We start from the raw sequence: 21,931 nt of genomic DNA on the forward strand, positions 1-21,931 counted from the left end.
GCCACTGTGAAAAGGTATCAAATGTTTTGTCAACGATTCTACAGCAAGCCTGAGATCGAAATCATCCCTTGACATGGCTTCCGGTGATAATTTGAAGAGAATTGACAGAGCATCGGGACTAGCTTCACAAATTGTAGGGGTAGATACAAATATTGCTTTAAACAGTGATACACATAAAAGACCTGGTGATCACTCTATAGCAACTGCTACAGAGGACGTTAGAGGACGGGTAATGAAATGAAGGTCTACAGATGAAAACATAAACTGCTCTTTTTTCCATCTGACTCTTTAGATCAGTTGGTAGAGCTTAGGTCCGGGGAGCTAAAAAGTGGCCCTTTTGTGGTTTTTGTTTCTTCAAAATATGGCCAATTTCAACGTTTTCCGTGAATAAAAGCGGACGTTTTGTGAATATTTCTTTCGCATTCCGCAGCCACCCCGGTTAAGGCTTTGCCATGCTTACTCCTGATTTCTAAACACTCCTTGATACGTTATCCTTTATTATGTTTACCTGCAGACTCACGCTTCTCTGGTTATTTACTGTTTGGTAAAGAAACGATTCCGGATGATTTCGTACAAATTTGTAGAAAAATGAAGTGTTGTTAAAAATAGGATACATTCATACCATGCACGATTGTTCACAAGTAATTTTTATCCGGGTTTTCATAGCACTGGATAGTTGGAGCATTGAGGGAATTAAGAACTCAACATTTTCTTATCCAAAAAATAATAATTAAGCATTCAGTCTTTTTCTGTGAATGTACGTAGCTGAAATGTAGGTGAAAATTCGTGGCATAGTCTTTTACGCAGCTATGAACATTACAGAGACGGGCGCACGTCTGCAGTCATCACTTGGCCAATTTACGACTTTAATCGAGCACAAGTTGACAACCGGTGGAAATAGTCGACTTAGTTACTGTTAAATGCACACCATTAACATTTCCCCACGGTCATCCCATGATTTATAACGGCGGGGCCAAGGGCAAGTACCTATCAATTTTCATTCATAATGGATGAGTTTGACACATCAAAATTCAATATAAGACCTTCCTTTTGTTTGTTTTTTGTTTTTTATTAATTTGATACACCTTGTATACCATGGTGACTTGCTTATATCCTGGTTAAATCAGAACATCATATGTGTATAATGATGTACATATCATTATCATACCAACGTAAATCATAATTTCACCTTCAATCTTGTTAGCGCCACTAATGATTGTGCGACAGGCCGCAGAACAGATATCATTGGCATTTCACTCACACACGTTAGAGTGTGAGTTCTATAAGTTCTGAGCAACATGGATTTAAGATCTACAATCAAGGTGATTTATTTGACCATCATTGCCGCTGTTGGACTACCTGGCAACTGCATCACCATCGCTGTGTTCGCCAAAAAAGTGCCTAAGACACCAACAACCATTTTTATTCTGGCACTAGCTGCTGATGATCTTTTTATTTGTGTAACTATGCCACTCATCATTTATCACACCATTACTCGAGATCTTTCACCAAATCTAACTATTTGTCAGATCGTCATCTTTTCAACATATTTCGCAGTATATACGTCAATTTTACTCTGTATGGCCATCTCTTTCGATCGTTTTTTCGCTGTAACTCGTCCACTGAAGAAAGTGTTCACGCCGTTTCGTGCGAAATTCGTAGTAGCGGCATGTGTCATGATTTCATTGCTTTATCATGCAATTTTGGTGGTTGAAGTTCGCATTGAAACAATATACACTACTGATACTGCAAATGGCAGCCTGCGTTCTTACGAAGAATGCAAAGGCACTTCAACCACGCCCATATCATGGTGCATTTCCATTATATATGGCTTGTCATACTACGTCCATCTTTTCATTATTACTTTATTATACACTAGGTTATATATGGCCATCAGGAAACGTATGATTATACGGGCTAAAATGGGTATGCAACCATCAGCGGCGTCGGTACCAGAACATGGAGCACACGAAAGCATGGTATCAAGAGTTTCGTTTATAATTCCACAGCAAGCCTGGGATGAAAATTATCCCTCGACCATGTCGACGAGCTTTGGTGTTAATGGTGACAATCCGAGGCGAATCGGCCCAACGCCCGGACTGGCATGTGGCGAGTCACCAAATGTAATAGCAACTAAAAATAATTCACATAAAGGACACGATGAACACGCTTCAGGACACGGTACAACGCCTGCTAATTCGTCGCCAAAAGTTGCTTCAAACAAAACTACTAATATGTTGTTTTTAGTAACTGTAGTTACGTTTGTTACCTGGATGCCATCCATTTTCTCCTATGCTTTGAATAATGACGGGACGCAGGGTGGAACTTCAAACGATATTCTGCACTTCTTGATACGTTATCTCTACCTGATAAATCACGCTTCTAACCCAGTTATATACTGCTTGGTCAATAAACGATTTCGGGATGATTTCGTCCAAATTTGTAGAAAAATATTTGTGTCGTTAAGAGTATAAAATACTGTAATTATTGTTCAGTTATTGTTCCTAAGTAAAATGTTATCATGTTTATGTAAATAAAATGACAATAATTAAAAATAACTTGATCTTTTTATGTGTACCCATATTGCTGCCATTACAATGATGTGACGGATTAACAAATTCATGTTCTATATTGTGGTAAACGAAATTATGTGTCTCTGTTAATTTGAAAATCGAAGCGAATGCCTTCAATGCCATTAATGGCGCACGTCTTCTGATTAAGGAATGCAACAATGCATGAGCGTAAGCTCTAACAAAGAACCACAAACAGCTATCTGTACGGGTCTGTAAAAAACCCTCTTTTTAATAGGCGATGGAAGCGGGGAAGAGGGTGTGGAAGTAAGAGGACACTCCCCCTAAATGTTTTCATGGGGGACGGGAAAACACCGCAATAGGGTAAACAGTATACTTCGACTATATTATTTATAAATACGTATTTATAAATACGCACGTGACCCACGGCATACCAAGACCAGCAAGCGTGACCAATTCCTCATGCCATACAGAAAAGGATAGGAACTCTTTAGATAAATATCATTAAATTTAAGTATAAATTGAATAGCAAAATTATTACACATGGGGGGATTCTGAATTTGTACTATGTTATATCAAAAACAACATGTTGAAAGTATTTACCGACGGAAAAAGTATTTATCCACGGAAACGTTTACAATATAATAACAAAGTTGAACAAAATAAACAATGTTGCTGCACAGTTACTGTGTTGTTTACCGCCTCGCGCCTTTGCATTCAAATGTTATGGGAGCGCGGAGGTGGTCACGTGTGTATTTATAAATACGAATTTATCAATATAGTCGAAACATACTGATTAAGTTGCACAATGTTGCTCGCTTTGCGTGTACTAGCACATGAAAAAAGATACAAACAATTTCTGGGATTGGTTTTTGTCAAAACCCCGAATGTTCCCTTCATCCAATCAAAAAAATTGTTATATCGAACGAAAGCTAACATTTCCCGCTAAAACAGCGTTTTTTATTACGTCAACAGATGACGCAATTCAACCTAACTAAGAAGTATAAAGTCAGCTGCTCTTTGAATAATTTTACAAGAGCGAAATGAAAATCATGGATTTTACTGTAGGAACCAATGGTGACTTTTGGTGACCCTCAACAGCCCCCTCTATGGTATAAATATTTGATGGTCGGTCGGTAAAACAATTATCACTAAAATGAGCCCAGGATGAATCTACGATTAGCTTAAGTCGTTAGGGCGTAAACACACGTGTTTTTTGTGACGGATAAAAAAACCTTTTTTCATTAGTTGCTTGGAGCAGAGGAGATGTCTTACACTTCCCATAATACATCTTCCATTTGCATTCTCTGTATAAAATATAGACGAATCCAAATCCACGCATTCCTACACCTGACTAGCAGCCTTTAGTTGGGTAGCCGTCGGCTACAATGCACTCAAAATGTGAAATGATTCGGCTTTGGCGGAAATTTTAAACTGCATTCCATCACCCGTTTTACACCTTCCGCGAAAACACAGGTAGACAAAAGAATAACACAATACAGTTCCCTTCGACAAAACACACAGCATGGTCTATTCGTTGTTGAAGTGACATAATAATCGGATTAACTATACGCGGTATCTATGCCTTGATGTACTTGCGAACAAAAGGACTATGTATATGAATAGATGCGACGGGATTACCTGCGGAATTATCTCCATTATATATATTATTAGCTATTATTCTATTAACCCTCCTCGTCCTTGCATCTTCTCTGGTGTTAGGCGGCTTTTATTTGCACAATCGGACGCTCAAAACACCAGGTTAGTGCTAGCAACTACCCAAAGATGTCCGACCAAATCCTGACCATGACTTAGCTACTTGGATTCGTCTATACCACAGTGAACAGAACATATCCAGCCCTGGCAAAATATGTTTATTTTTATGACTAGCGACGCAAATAAAGGAAACCTGTATAAAGTAATGAGAGCGCCATTTGGAATGTATCATGTTGTAAATGATTCTGGGGAGGGTACGATAAAACCTAATATTTCGATTGAAAAACCAGGTTTATCAAAAAAATAATATGACACTCAAATTCAAAAACCTGGTTTTTCGATTTAAAAAAAATAGGTTTATTTATTTATTTTATTTATTTGACCTTTTTTACCCAGGGTAGCTCCTTCAATTCAATTCAAGAAACTTCAATGTCAAACACTGATTTCCATTGAGGCCCTGCATTTAAAAGAAGGCCCTGCGTTTATCAAATCGAAAAACCGATTTTATTGATTCGATTGTCATAGTTTTTGATAAACCTGGTTTATCAGCCGAAAAAAACAAGTTTATCAAAAAACTGTAACAATCGGATTAATAAACCTAGTTTTTCTATTTGAAAACCCTAATTTTTCGATCGAAAAACCAGGTTTATCGACGAAAAACCAGATTTTTCTGTTATATTGTGCAATAAACCTACCATAGATGTCAATGGCGTAGCCAGGATTTTGGAACCGGGGGGGCACAACTTGTAAATGTACCGACGGAAATATATTTTGCCGACGGAAGTTGTAAATGGTTGCCCCACTTTTTTATTGTATGGTTTGAAAATGTGAAGAGCAAAAAAAAATATTTAAACATTTTTTATACAATTTTCCATTTATCCTTTAATTCACCAACGTGCATAAGCAAACTAAAATATCAGACCATTGATCAATTGAATTCCCCCCAATACCTAACGTCTACCGACGGCCTCACATAAACCGACGACCATCATGAACGGGGGGGGGGGAGGACATTCCCCTTTTGGGAAGAGAAGAGCGCTTTGTTGCACTCGAAATCGCCTTCGTTATACATTTCTGGAATAATAGCACATGGTTGGCCTGCTCACAGGTGCATTTTAAGGCACATAGATGACACATAGATAACACATTGAGGCATAGAGGGATTTCTAAGATCCAAAAATTGATATGATTGAATTTCCTTTTCTGATCAAACAGAATTCCCCACGCAACTCTTGCATGAGCACTTAAACAAGGGATTCCATCTCTCATATCTTTTAAAAATACTTAAATTGTAAACAATTTTAAATGATCAAATGAAACTGCTCATGCTGCAGCACACGTTTCATTATTAAATGCATTTATCGCACAACACACAATCAAACCCGATTTACCTGCAGATTTCAAAGTCTAACATACATGGAATGAGTGTATTCAGTTGACAACGAGCCAAACTTTGAGTATTATATATTTGGCAACTTCCTCTTCTTCAAACAAAAAAAGTTCCTGATGCATTAAAGAGTCTCAAATGGACCCTATTCGCCTGAGATAAATCTATAATTATGCTAAAAGGTTTTCAATATCTGCGGCTGACATGATCACTTGTTATGCTTATGCCACACATCGTCTTCGCCTGGTAAAGAATTATTTTCTATAGGCATCAAAGCACGTGTCTTTATAAACTGCCCACCTTCTGCCTTATATTACAACATTAGCTTATACTTGCACTCCTCGCTTGGCTAAAAACTAATCATGCCAATCGCAAATAGCTCAGCAATCCAGCTATGAGTTTTCTTTCAAAATAAACAACCTAACTCTATTTTCATTATATTGTTGAAGGTCTGTGTAGAATAGTAAACTCGGGGACAAAGAGACTTACGTTCCTTTGTTGCACATTGTATAAATTTACTTTATTCCTATAATGAAAATAGACTACATGTTGTGCAGTCTCTTTTGGTGGTGTAGATTCTTTTGATGTGATTATATTCTCAAACCCTTTAATATATACTATTATTTTTGCTTTTGGAACAAAACATTTGTAAGACTTGCAGTTGAATATATGTTGAAAGAATATGATAAGCGTTACTGTGCGTATTGAAATTCCACGGTGCGTCTTGAAAACAAAAACTGGCGAAAAATCGAATTTTCGTGGGTTAGCAATCTAAAAAAGGATAATGAGCATGCGCAGATCGTAAAATGTGTCATTTCAGCAAATGAATCGTCCAGGTGATGTAATTACTGGCTTGAGTCGAACAAACTTGCCATGCGTGGCTGTTAAAGAACAAGTGGATTCGCACTACTATCACGGCAATTTCTGACACGAAGATATAGGATGATGACGATGTGTGCCAGGGATGATCCCTGCTTCTTCTTACGCTATGTATGCCATGGTTTGAGCAAAAATATGGCTTTGAGACTTTTGACAATATGGTCTTATTTTTTTATTTTTTTTCAATATGTATCTAATTCAGGAATCATCCTTGGCATTCGCATTATATTTACCTACATACGCTCCTAGTGATTGTGTTCACCAACCGTCTTATTGGATTTGCATTTTCAATTTTAAGCTTCCATTTATTAAGGAATTGATTAAAATCTCTGATAATATGAAATGATATTTATATTATTTAACTTTATGGGAGTAAGGTGGCGAATCACGCTAATTTGTTTAAGGGACTCAAGCCCCACGATTAGCTCCATTTATTTGGAGGTAATTTGAGGGTTACATTCAGCTCGTTGAAAGACAAAACCTGCCTTACACACTGTTGTTGTCAGTTTTAACCATTCTCCTTCAGTGAAGTTACAAAATGTGACCGTCCACCACAAACCAGCCGTAAAGTCGACCCCAGCAGTCAATTTTGTTTTATTTTGTGTTTAGAAAATATATTATTATAAGCTTTAAAATGGTATATCATTTGACTTCAAACAATATCCAGAAGCGGGTTTGTTGAACTTTGCTCCTACAACAAAATGGTACCTTTTTCGTTTCTACATGTGTCTCTTTTTCCACATAAATAAATATGGGAATACATATCAAACAGTCATAATTGGCGGTCATTTCAAATCATCCCCAAGTCAACGAGGTTCCAGAAAGTTCTCTCATTGTTAATTGTTGATTATACATACCTATACAAAATACAATGCCTGGTAACCCACCACTTAAACAGGATTTAGCCAAAGCAAACAAAGACCAGAGCTATTAAAAATTATATAGCCATCTAAGGTAGAAGCTTATTATCCTCTTCAACAATAGGCTTATTGAATAGTGTTTGACTATAAAAATGAGATAGATGTCGCGCCAGCTAGAGGTACCGATGAATACGACCTTCATGCACATTTTACACTGTAACTCAGAATACAATATAGGGAATTTACGGCTCATTCGTGCTGTACGGTCATATATATATCATAAGCTTTAAAATGGTATATCATTTGACTTCAAACGATATCCAGAGGCGGGGTTATGGTTTGTTGAACTTTGCTCCTTCAACAAAATGGTACCCTTTTCCGTTCTACGTGTGTCTCTTTTTCCACATTGCTGGTAATTTAATATCAAACAGTCATAATTGGCGGTCATTTCAAATCATCCGCAAGTCAAGGAGGTTCAGAAGTGTCCTGTCATTGTTAATTGTTGGTTATATACATACCTGGACAAATACAATGCTTTGTTACCCACCACTTGAACAGGATTTAGCCAAAGCAAGCAAAGGCTAGAGCTATTTAAGAATTATATAGATATATAGGTACTGAGAAGCTTATTATCCTCTTCAACAATTGGTTTAAAATGAGATACATGTAGCACTAACTTGAGTTACCTATGAATAGGACTTTCATGCACATTTTACACTGTAACTCAGAATACAATTTGCCGACTTTACGTCTCATTCGTGGCGTTCGGTCTCAAATGTATGATGACTATCACAACGCGAGGTCTCCATAAGAGCCATGTTTACGCATACGAGTAAACATAATTATACTACTCAGTGGAATAACAGGATTAGACTTACCTGCATATATAATTGCGATTACTACCAAAATTGGCAAAACACTTTTATTGTTTATTTTGTGTATCGCAGGTTTAATTTGCAATTTGTGACAGCATTGTGATCCGCAGATACAGTAAAATACGTTTATTTATAAAACATTATCAAAATAATGCAAATCGCCCTTATATAATACCAAGTTAGTATGTGAAATTTGATTATAATCAAGACCTATTTCCCACCGCAAGTGAATAACAACTTAATAAATAATGATTCAAACTGATAAAAGCAGCTTACTATAATTCAGCTATGTCTAATAATTAGTCTATATGGCAATGAACCAACATTCGTCATTAGTCTATATGAGACTCTGATATGAGACTGAATATTGAGTCGAGTCGAAATAATCCCCTGAGCTCCCCTGTTGTTTTAATTTACTTCAGTAAGTATTTTAAACACCAAAGAATATAAAAACCAGTATTTTGATACGTTAAAAACCGAAATTTATTCAGTCTAACTCTCTTTGTGGACTGATTTCACTATTTAATCAAGTGTTAGGACCTAATCCTAATGTACTGCCAAATGACATGTGTTGCATATGTTTGGAATGAGATCTCAAACTGCTTTTAGAGTGAACATTTTCAATATTTTTTTCAACTGGAAAAGACTTGTCCCTAATTTCTGCTGAAAATTCAATCGAAAACGATTTGCCCCTAACTTTAATCGCTAAAAGATTGTAAAAGATTGAGAATCACTCCTTTTGATTGAAAAAAAAAAGTTTGAAAAATTCAAATTACCCAACTGTATATTAATATACAGTCGAAAACGATTTGTCCCTAATACGGGACGGCGAGATTGAAAATTCAATCTTTTTGATTGAATATTCAATCGGGCAATTTAAGATAGTATTCGGCTCTATGGTCATACTTTATTAGGTTCATCTGGATTGTCAATAACAACTGATTGATGGGAATTCATACTATCAAATCCATTCCTGGTGACATTTGGCCAGTTTAATTATGTGTAGAAGCAGTAGGTCGATACGAATCAAACTGACTAAATAATAATGATATTTTGACGTGCAATGAGTTGTAAAAATGCCCTTGGCCAAAGTGGGTCATTTCCTTATAATTTCCTTTTTCAGATATTCAGTTATACATGATGAAATCGATAATAACAGGCAAATGAAAATATCATGTGTTGTTTACTCTTTATATCAGGACTATTTAATAAAACTCATTACAGGCGATGCCAAGAAATTCGAATTCATGTCCCAGCAAACACAAAAACGTTTTAAAAACGTTTTAAATAAGTTATATTTTGGCTTTTGGTTTAGGTAAAAACGTTTTAATAACATTAAAATGTCGGGTTATATAAAGGTCATGATAACGTTTTAAAACGTTTTGTATGAAAACACACTACAGCAATATTTTTAAATGTTTTCAAAAATGTTATTGGAAACTATTTTTGCAAACAATTTTGCCAAATATTGTGTCAATACTTCAATAACATTATGTTAAAATGTTTGAACCCAGCAAACACAGAAATGTTATTAAAATGTTTATTCAAAACCTTTTAATAACATATAAATGTCGGGTTATATAAAGGTCATGAAAACGTTTTAAAAACGTTATTGAAAATATTTTGAGCAAACATTTTTCGCAAAATATTTTTTCAACCCCAAAATAACATTCTGCTTAGAATGTTTTGTATCAAGTTTTCAAGAATGTTTTTGGAATGTTATTGAAACGTTTTTATACCCTTTATATAACCCGACAGCTTTTGCGAATGATGTCGAAAACGTTTTGTGTTTGCTGGGGTTATGCCAAATATACAATGAGCTTTTATTCTACATATAACTTGAATTTTCTAAATCACAGATGTGAGTTTTACATAACCCGACATTTAAACGTTTTCTGACTACCTTTTATAAGCTTTTGCGAATGATGTCGAAAACGTTTTGTGTTTGCTGGGGTTATGCCAAATATACAATGAGCTTTTATTCTACATATAACTTGAATTTTCTAAATCACAGATGTGAGTTTTACATGTTATCAAACAACCGTGGGGTATAACATCACAAAATCGGTCAAGGTTAAAATGATTCAACGGGCTTTGACTTTTTTGCCATGTTATGTTACCCCTTTTTGATATGTTGTTCAGGAGGGTCCTTTAAGAGACACCAGTAATAAAAAAATTGGTGTCCGATTTTGTTCAGGTGTACCCATTTATTTACTTATTTGAATTAAATTCATAATCTGGGGCACTCAAGGGATCAAATCAAAAACTGACCGCCGGTTGACCGCTGCGCCGGTTCCGGCGATCAGTTCTAAAGTCTGCAGGAATATACATAGTAATGAGGTCAGTCGTCACACCCTGATTCACATGGCTGGTCAATATCATCACATGAAATTATTGACATACTGCAGTTACTGTCCGTTTTCCTATACACAATACACAGAGCTCTCACAATTGACGCGTGTCCTCTACAAGTAGTGTATGTATAGAAGTATATGCAATTGCCTAGTTAACGTCACTGTGTGAAAAATAACCGGCCAATATTTAAAGTATTCTCTGAAATTCTAGAAAATATAGTTTTGTAACATGTCCTAAATTTTTAGCCAATTTAGGTGTTTGGAAATATTCGCACTTTTGTCTTTTAGGAAGGATATGTAAACGACAGATATCACCAAATAATATGAAGAAATTATTTCCAAACCGTTTTAAGTCTGCAAACCATTATGCTTCTAATGGTCAAGAACGCTGGTTAACAATAGGCACACTATTGTCTCGTTTCGTAAACAAAAGCCCACACAGTATTGTTACCTTGCGTTCGCCCAACTGAAACTATAATACCAGCTCATTGCTCATTGCACAGGTAAAACAGAAACATGTGTCGTGTAGATTTAACCAGAGAAGATCTGATTTAATCAGTTGAGCTGTTTTCAATAAGTGTTATCTTGGTTTAATAGCTTTTAATGGGGTTTAAGTCCTGCAAAGGCCGTGGTGAATTATACTGTAGACATGACTGCATCATGACACGCTGTAGTTTAAAAACAAATCAAGTCAAAAACTGATGGCAAGTTCAAATAGAACTCAGTAGCAAACTCAGAGCAAAATAAGCGGTCTTAAGGGGTTGTTTGGAATGGCAGGTCAGTCAGGGGTCAAAAACAAAATTGTTACCTTTTTGACCTCAGCACATGTGTATGTATGATGTGCCATACAAAAATTAACAAAACAATACCTAAAGTATCATTTTTAAATGTTTTTTGCCATAAACAGTATCTTTTTCAAGCTACAGCTATTTTTACCGTGGGCGTGTCCGTTGTCAGGTCGTTAACCCGGGGGGGGGGGGGCACTTCCATGACAGATATGCATCATGTGCCTCGGGATAGACCCCCTTTTTCAAACCGGCCTGTACCCAACAATGTAAAACAAAAGAAATAGATTTTCAAACCCTAATAAAACAAAGTCAAACATAAGAATAACTTTTTCTAGATGCTCATTTTCAATTCTCATAATTTTCCTCATAATACAATGAAAAACAAAAGAAATATTTATATATCCTAATAAAACAAAGTCAAACATAAGAATGACTTTTTTAGATGCTTATTTTCAATTCTAATAATTTTCCTCATAATACAATGTAAAACAAAAGAAACAGATTTTCAAACCCTAATAAAACAAAGTCAAACATAAGAATGACTTTTTTCTAGATGCTCATTTTCAATTCTCATAATTTTCCTCATAATATAATGAAAAACAAAAGAAATATATTTACATATCCTAATAAAACGAGGTCAAACATAAGAATGACTTTTTAGATGCTTATTTTCAATTCTAATAATTTTCCTCATAATACAATGAAATTGCTTATTTTCAATTCTAATAATTTTCCTCATAATACAATGTAAAACAAAAGAAACAGATTTTCAAACCCTAATAAAACAAAGTCAAACATAAGAATGACTTTTTCTAGATGCTCATTTTCAATTCTCATAATTTTCCTCATAATATAATGAAAAACAAAAGAAATATATTTACATATCCTAATAAAACGAGGCCAAACATAAGAATGACTTTTTAGATGCTTCTTTTCAATTCTAATAATTTTCCTCATAATACAATGATGAAAACAAAAGAAATATATTTACATATCCACAAAAGAAATATATTTACATATCCACCATGTGCTCATTAAAAAGCTTCACAAGACCTACGGCATTCGCGGACCTTTATTGCAATGGATAACATCTTTCCTTACTGGCCGTCGACAACGTGTCATGTTTCGCGGTGCTAGTTCTGAGTGGACCAATGTATTATCTGGGGTCCCTCAGGGATCCGTTTTGGGCCCACTTTTGTTTAATATATACGTTAACGATCTTCATCTTCATCTTCAGTCTCCCATGTACGCTTATGCTGATGACACGTTCATTTTTAGGATCATTAAAGATGACACGGATATTACTATATTGCAATCTGATCTGGATAAATTAAACTGGTGGTCAAACAATAACGCTCTTCAATTAAATCCATCTAAATGCCAAGTCATGTGCATTAGCAGGCGCAAAAACAAACCTGTTCCTGTCTACCACGTCAATAATACTAGTCTTGCTACTACTGATAACCTTCGTCTCCTGGGTGTAACAGTCTCCAGTGATCTTTCGTGGAATTGTCATGTCAACAACATTGTCAAAAAGTGCAATAAATTACTTGGTTTTACCAGAATTGTCGCGGGAAGTAAGAACTCCTATGTTCTACTCAAACTTTATCAGTCGCTCATTTTGCCAATATTAGATTACTGCTCGCCTGTTTGGAATGTTTACAAGAAATGTAATATTGATAAATTGGAACAAATACAGCATCGTGCTACTAGGTCAATTCTTTGTCAACGTAGGGGGGGTCAATCATATGAGGACAGACTCAGAACTCTAAATCTCACAACTTTGAAAACTAGAAGGACTTATTTGTCTGTTTCATTCGCTTGTTCATGTCTTACTAATGCCAATCCCTTTCTTTTTTTTTTCCAGGTGGTGTGTTAATACGAGACATGAAGCTTTAATTTTTAAACAATCAATCACTCCTAAAACAGATGCTTACAAAAACTGTCTTTTAGTTAATTTCCCAGTGTTATGGTCTTCAATTCCATCCGATGTCAGAGACTCATATCTCACCTGTAACAAGTCTACTTTTAAATCTCAACTCAAATCTCACTATATGGAGCATGATGATTAATTTGTATTGATGCCTTTTTGGGTTTTTTTCCAATATGATTTGTATGTGTGTGGTCTGCTGAGTTGGGAGCGCTGCGCCTTGTGGTGACAGTGCTTTTTTGTGCTTTCAGTGTTCCCCGGCAGCTCAGTAGACCCAATTTGTTGTTCTGTCTCAATTTTGTTGTTAATTGCCAGATGAATAAAATATAAAAAAATAAAATAAAACAAAGTCAAACATAAGAATGACTTTTTTCTAAACACTTATTTTCAATTCTCATAATTTTCCTCATAATATCATGAAAAACAAAAGAAATATATTTACAGATCCTAATAAAACCAAGTCAAACATAAGGATGACCTTTTAGATGCTTATTTTCAATTCTAATAATTTTCCTCATAATACAATGTAAAACAAAAGAAATAGATTTTCAAACCCTAATAAAATAAAGTCAAACATAACAATAACTTTTTTCAAGATGCTTATTTTCAATTCTCATAATTGTTCTCATAATACAATGAAAAACAAAAGAAATATATTTACAGATCCTAATAAAACAAAGTCAAACATAAGAATGACTTTTTTCTAGATGCTCGTTTTCAATTCTCATAATTTTCCTCATAATACAATGAAAAACAAAAGAAATATATTTACAGATTCTTATAAAACAAAGTCAAACATAAGAATGACTTTTTTAGATGCTTATTTTCAATTCTAATAATTTTCCTCATAATACAATGTAAAACAAAAGAAATAAATTTACATAGAAATATTTTTTATTCTTTTTTAATTATTCTTATGTTTGACTTTATTTTATTAGGGTTTGTAAAGCTATTGCTTTTGTTTTTCATTGTATTATGAGGAAAATTGTGAGAATTGAAAATAAGCATCTAGAAAGAAGTTATTCGTATGTTTGACTTTGTTTTATAAGGAGTTGTAAATCTAAATTCTCATAATTTTCCTCATAGTACAATGAAAAACAAAAGAAATATATTTACATTTTCTAATAAACAAAGTCAAACATAAAAATGACTATTTTTCTAGATGCTTATTTTCAATTCTCATAATTTTCCTCATAATACAATGAAAAACAAAAGAAATATATTTACATATCCCAATAAAACAAAGTCAAACATAAGAATGACTTTTTTGTAGATACTTATTTTCAATTCTCATAAGTTTCCTCATAATACAATAAAAAACAAAAGAAATGGATTTACAGATCCTAATAAAACAAAGTCAAACATAAGAATGACTTTTTTTTCTAGATGCTTATTTTCAATTCTCATAATTTTCCTCATAATATAATGAAAAACAAAAGAAATATATTTACAGATCCTAATAAAACAAAGTCAAACATAAGGATGACTTTTTAGATGCTTATTTTCAATTCTAATAATTTTCCTCATAATACAATGTAAAACAAAAGAAATAGATTTTCAAACCCTAATAAAATAAAGTCAAACATAACAATAACTTTTTTCAAGATGCTTATTTTCAATTCTCATAATTTTTCTCATAATACAATGAAAAACAAAAGAAATATTTTTATTCTTTTTTTATTCATGTTTGACTTTGTTTTATTAGGGTTTGTAAAGCTATTGCTTTTGTTTTTCATTTTTTATGAGAATTGAAAATAAGCATCTAGAAAAAAGTTATTCGTATGTTTGACTTTGTTTTATAAGGGGTTGTAAATCTAAATTCTCATAATTTTCCTCATAGTACAATGAACAACAAAAGAAATATATTTACATTTTCTAATAAAACAAAGTCAAACATAAGAATGACTTTTTTCTAAATGCTTATTTTCAATTCTCATAATTTTCCTCATAATACAATAAAAACAAAAGAAATGGATTTACAGATCCTAATAAAACAAAGTCAAACATAAGAATGACTTTTTTTTTTCTAGATGCTTATTTTCAATTCTCATAATTTTCCTCATAATATAATGAAAAACAAAAGAAATATATTTACAGATCCTAATAAAACAAAGTCAAACATAAGAATGACTTTCTTAGATGCTTATTTTCAATTCTAATCATTTTCCTCATAATACAATGTAAAACAAAAGAAATAGATTTTCAAACCCTAATAAAACAAAGTCAAACATAAGAATAACTTTTTCTAGATGCTCATTTTCAATTCTCATAATTTTCCTCATAATACAATGAAAAAAAAAAAATAGAACTATATTTATATATTCTAATAAAACAAAGTCAAACATAAGAATGACTTTTTAGATGCTTATTTTCAATTCTAATAATTTTCCTCACAATACAATTAAAAACAAAAGAAATATATTTTTATTCTTTTTTAATTATTCTTATGTTTGACTTTGTTTTATTAGGGTTTGTAATGCTATTGCTTTTGTTTTTCATTGTATTATGAGGAAAAATATTAGAAATGAAAACCTCATACTAAATTCCCCCTAAATCGTGACATAGCTACAATGTAAAACAAAAGAAATAGATTTTCAAACCCTAATAAAACAAAGTCAAACATAAGAATAACTTTTTCTAGATTCTCATTTTCAATTCTCATAATTTTCCTCATACTATAATGAAAAACAAAAGAAATATATTTACAGATCCTAATAAAACAAAGTCAAACATAAGAATGACTTTTTAGATGCTTATTTACAATTCTAATCATTTTCCTCATAATACAATGTAAAACAAAAGAAATAGATTTTCAAACCCTAATAAAACAAAGTCAAACATAAGAATAACTTTTTCTAGATGCTCATTTTCAATTCTCATAATTTTCCTCATAATACAATGAAAAACAAAAGAAATATATTTATATATCCTAATAAAACAATGTCAAACATAAGAATGACTTTTTTAGATGCTTATTTTCAATTCTAATAATTTTCCTCATAATACAATGAAAAACAAAAGAAATATATTTACATATCCCAATAAAACAAAGTCAAACATAAGAATGACTTTTTTGTAGATACTTATTTTCAATTCTCATAATTTTCCTCATAATACAATAAAAAACAAAAGAAATGGATTTACAGATCCTAATAAAACAAAGTCAAACATAAGAATGACTTTTTTTCTAGATGCTTATTTTCAATTCTCATAATTTTCCTCATAATATAATGAAAAACAAAAGAAATATATTTACAGATCCTAATAAAACAAAGTCAAACATAAGGATGACTTTTTAGATGCTTATTTTCAATTCTAATAATTTTCCTCATAATACAATGTAAAACAAAAGAAATAGATTTTCAAACCCTAATAAAATAAAGTCAAACATAACAATAACTTTTTTCAAGATGCTTATTTTCAATTCTCATAATTTTTCTCATAATACAATGAAAAACAAAAGAAATATTTTTTATTCTTTTTTAATTATTCTTATGTTTGACTTTGTTTTATTAGGGTTTGTAAAGCTATTGCTTTTGTTTTCGCCAGCCCATTCGCGGGCTGGTATATATTTCTGGGATCGGGTCTGTTTGCTCAAGAGATTATCTTTTATTGGTATTGGAATGACTTATTTTTTTTTATTTTTTGCGGTGGAATTTTTAAAAATTATTGTAATTCGATTTGTCAGGAAAAGTAAGTATGTTTTGCCGTTTCAACGAATGAAAACGAGTGAGTATTACCAAAGTTAAGTTTGAATTAATATGACTTTAAAAGTTTTAGGTATAGGCCTAAAATGTAACAATAATAGTTAATATACAGCATCATATGGTCAGCAGAAGAAAAGTATGTCATTTCAGTGTATTTGACCCGGGGTCCTTGACCACTGAACAGCGTGATATCATGTTGATAACAGATCTAAGAATCAAAATCTTCATCATATGGACCATATTGATTTCAAAGTAATTATCTATCCTATCCTGTGTCGTTTTATGGATAAAAATGACTCAAAATGCTATTGATGAAATAGTTGCTATCATAAACATCAGTTTTGCCTTTTCAACGGGAAAAATCCGATGCAAAATAAAGTTTTTAGGGCCTAGCTATAATATGGGCATAATTTATGCATGTAGGCTATCATCAGTTTTGCCTTTTCAACGGGAAAAATCCGATGCAAAATAAAGTTTTTAGGGCCTAGCTATAATATGGGCATAATTTATGCATGTAGGCCTATAGTATTGAACAATGTACCCATTTGACATGCACTTATAGATAAATAAATTGTCTTACTTTATTAATTTAATAACTTAATATGTTATAAATAAAATGACACATAACGTAAGTGAAGCTACTTTCTATCTTTTTTATTTGATTCATAAACTTACAATCAAAACACACAAGAGTGAAGATTGCAGTGAGTAATCAGTCCTTTATAAATGTTCTTGCCACCATCTATCATATAGTAAACTATACATTGCGAATTAATATCAAATTATTTTAAAATAAAAAATGTACATGTAAGGTGAGTTTATATTATGTTATATGGCGAATTAAAGGAGTATTTCGTGATCCTAGCATCTTATGACATTTTTCAGTAGATATCCACAAAAAAAGCTTATTTAAAAAAATTTCAGTTGATTCCGATTTTGCCTTTACGAGTTACAATGTGTTGCAATTTTGTTCTGGTATACCAGAACGAAATTCAAATTTCACGATTACTTTGCTAAACGAATTAATCTGCAAGAAATATTTTGTACATAAACATTATGTAGCCAGAGGTTTCCAGTGATATAAAAATCTCAACTTTTTTTGAGAAAAGTTGGGGGATGATGCTGTGGATCACGAAATGCCCTTGTAACTAAAACCTGCAGTCAGTGCAGTGTAGTATTTGTGACGTGGTATATCGAAAGCAGACACTTTTGGGCAGGATCGTAAAATATGGAGAAATAGCCAAAAATCTACCCGGGTGATTTTTTCACGATTTGGGTTCATGATGTTATTAATGTTTAAAATATTGTCTGATCGTTTCAGACCGGAATATAACTGGCATCTTGTATTTTTGAGACATTTTTCAAGGTAATTCCTACTCTCAACATTGTCAATAATATTTTTTAAAGGCAGCTTATCTATTATTAATATTAAAGGCCCATTCAGTGATTTGCTCATCCGGACAATCGTAAAAATCATCAAAATTTTGGTACCGTACCGTTGTTATTACATAGATGTGCTAAGTCTGCGAATGGTTCAGCCGAAAGCCGTGTAGGCCTGTTTAAGACAAAATAAGACATTTTACACGAATCTGTATTTTTAGATACTGACAGTATCTAAAATTAGCTACAAGTATTTGAATGGCGGGGCTTGAACTTCGTCAGTACTGCTGTTTTCTTCATTTTTTGCCAAATTTGGCATTTCAAAAATACCAAATGACAATTTGAATGACTTAGGCCTATCCTTCTCTTTTAAGCAATTTATAAACAATTTTAATTTGGAGGCTTTCACATAAAGAGCTATTTTGCTCCACAACGCCGTTTTCCCCAATAAAATCGGACATTCCTAAGCGAAGATATTGAGTTCGTAAGTTATGGTATTAAAAGATTGGAAATTGAAATATCGTGGGTAAAAAGCTGAAAAGACAAATAAAACCAGAACAGAACAATTTAGAGAACAATAATGAATTAATAATAATGAACAATAATGAATTAAAGAGTTGACAGGAGATTAGGAGTTAATGTTTTTGCAGTTTCAGTGTACATCTTCTCACCGTTGATGGTTTGGTGGACTGTCATGTAACATGGATGTAGTAAGCCGTGATCCTAAAAATGCCTTTCTTACTTACTCTTACTCTTACTCCGTCGACTCTTGCTGTCGGGCATCAATGATGGCTCGCCATAACCGCCTGTCCTGCATGCTGGTCTCAATTTCTGCCACTGTGTATCCTGTGTCTTGTTGAAGCAGGTCCACAAAGGTCTTCTTGGGACGTCCTTTGGTTCGTTTTCCTTGGGTGGGCTTCCATGTTACCAGATCAGATGTAATCCTCCCCTTGGCTCTCTTACAGTGTCCCGAAAACCGTAGCCGTCTTGTGCTGATTTTTGAGGTCACAGGTGGAATGTCCCCATACAATTCCTTATTGGTCATGTGCATTTTCCAGCTCACATTTAATGCTGATCTTAACATTCTTGTATAGCAGCCATCCATTGCTTTGCCAATTTTCTTGGTAATGGTCCAGGTTTCACAACCATACAGCAGGACGCTTTCTACAGTAGCTTGGAATAGGTGTGTTTTGAGGTGTCTGGGTAGAGATGATTTCCAAATATTATTGAGCTTGTTACAAGCTTTCCATGCCATTGCCTTTCTTACTCTGATGTCTTGCTCAGTACTCCTGACCCACGACCCCAAGTACTTGAAGTCTTTTACTTCTTCCAGGAAGCTGCCATCCTCGGTTTGGATTTCAACATCTGTTGATTGGTTGTACACCATGAATTGTGTTTTCTTTGCATTCATATGTAATCCCACACGAAGTGCAGCATTTTCTACATTTTTGAGCAGTTCCTGTGCTTGGTTGGCAGTATCAGATAGTAGCGCAATGTCGTCTGCGAAGTCAAGATCAGTTATGTTCAGCGGACCAACTCGTCGGCTTTTTCTAGGTTTTATTGTGAAGCCTAATCTCTCCTCCCTGCCGTCTATTGCAGATCTGAGGCAATAGTCTAGGACGATGATGAACAGATATGGTGCCAGCGTATCACCTTGTAACACACCTGCTAAAATTTCAAATTCATCTGTGTCACCATCTGGGGTCGTCACTTTAGCCTCTGTACCCTGGTAGGTGTCTTCAATTGCGTTCACAATGATATCTGGGATGCCATAAGCTTTCAAGATCTTGATCATTTTCCCTCTGTGGACGGTATCAAAGCTTTTTGAAATCAATAAATGTTACCACTGCAGAGAGGTTCTTTTCTTCAATGCCCTCAATAATCCTTCTCAAGGCAAGAATCTGCTCAGTGGTCGATCTCTTTTCTCTAAAGCCACATTGATTCTGTCTGAGCTTATCATCAAGGTGTGGTCTGATCCTGTTCAAGAGCATCCTGTTGAATGTTTTAGCAACTATTGAGCTTAGGCTGATTCCCCTGTAGTTGGCTGTTAGGCTGAGATCGCCGCTCTTAGGTACTGGGATGAGGTTCAAGACGGACCACTGGTTAGGTTTCTGTCGGTTTAGTAGTACTTGATTGCAAAAATCAAGTATGATTATGTCAATATTGCATCTCTTGATCACCTCTGGTGGAATACCATCTTCTCCATAACTCTTGCCTTCCTTAATAGCCATCTTTGCTTTCTGGTATTCCTCCATATCAAAAGCATCTGTTCTGATGGGTAGTTCATGAAATATAGTTGGTATATCCTCATTTTCCATTGTCACTTGTGGTGGATTCCTAGTAGGTTCTTGAAATGGTCATGCCATTTCTTCAGTCTTTCTTCTTTGCTGTCATCCTTTAGTCTTCCACTCCTTGTCTTTTTTCCTACCACTAACACAATTGATGATACCCCATGCTAGTTTATGTCTGTGGTTCAGATTGGCCTCTTCATATTCCTTCAACTTGTTCTCTATGAACTCCCTATTTGCTCTTTCATATGCCTGGTCTAGTTCATCCTTGCTCTGCTCAAATTCTAAATGAGTATCTTTGGTATTCTCTTTGACGTGTCTCTTGTTGACCTCTGTTAGGTGTTGTCTAGCTTGTTCTACTCTTGAGTCAAAGCAAGGTGCTTTTCTTTGCTTCTTTGGTAGTTTAGGCATTACTTTTTCAGCAGCCTCCTTGTTGGCCTGAATCAGGTAATTATACTTTTGTGTTTGGTCTGCACAATTATCATCAGATAAAACAGAATATCTGTTTTTAATCTCCAGAGTATACCTGTCCTGAAGTTCAGGGTCTGTTGCTAGTTTGGCCCAATCATATTTCACTCTCTTTGAAGGTGATTTGTTGTTGGCTCTTAGACTGAGTCGGATGTTTGCAGTCACTATCCTATGATCTGAACCTGTGCTTGCGAAAGAGTTGTAGGCTTGTGTATTAATTACACAATTTTTCCACTTCTTCCTGATTAAAACATAATCCAGTTGTGCTCTGAATCCACTCGGCAGCACACATGTCCAAAGTTTTGACTTCTTCTTCTGAAATGTGGTATTGGTGATGATAAGGTTGTTCTCCTGTGCAAACTCAAGTAGGAAGTCTCCGTTTCTGTTTGTGTTTTGGTGGTATGCAAATTTTGCATCATCCAGTCCAATTCTTGCATTAAAATCTCCTGCAATTATCAATACGTTATGAGCCGGTACAGATTGTGTAGCTGCATTCAGCTGTTTGTAGTGTTCTTCAACATCTTCTTCATCCGAGACGTTCGTTGGTGAGTAGGTAGTAATTATGGTAGTCTTTGGATTTCCACCCAGTGTAACTTGTAAAATTCTTGATGTTATGAATCTGACAGATAGCATTGCTCTCTTAGCAGATGAACTAAGAAGAATGCCCACTCCACCTATTGATGCTCCTATCTTGTTTCTGTAGGCAGAGGCTGTTATCAGTTGGAAACCTTCCGGGAGATCTTCAAATTGGAGTTCACTGTTGTCGCT

The sequence above is a fragment of the Amphiura filiformis genome, chromosome 1 (assembly GCF_039555335.1).
Source record: "Amphiura filiformis chromosome 1, Afil_fr2py, whole genome shotgun sequence".
NCBI lineage: Eukaryota > Metazoa > Echinodermata > Ophiuroidea > Amphilepidida > Amphiuridae > Amphiura > Amphiura filiformis.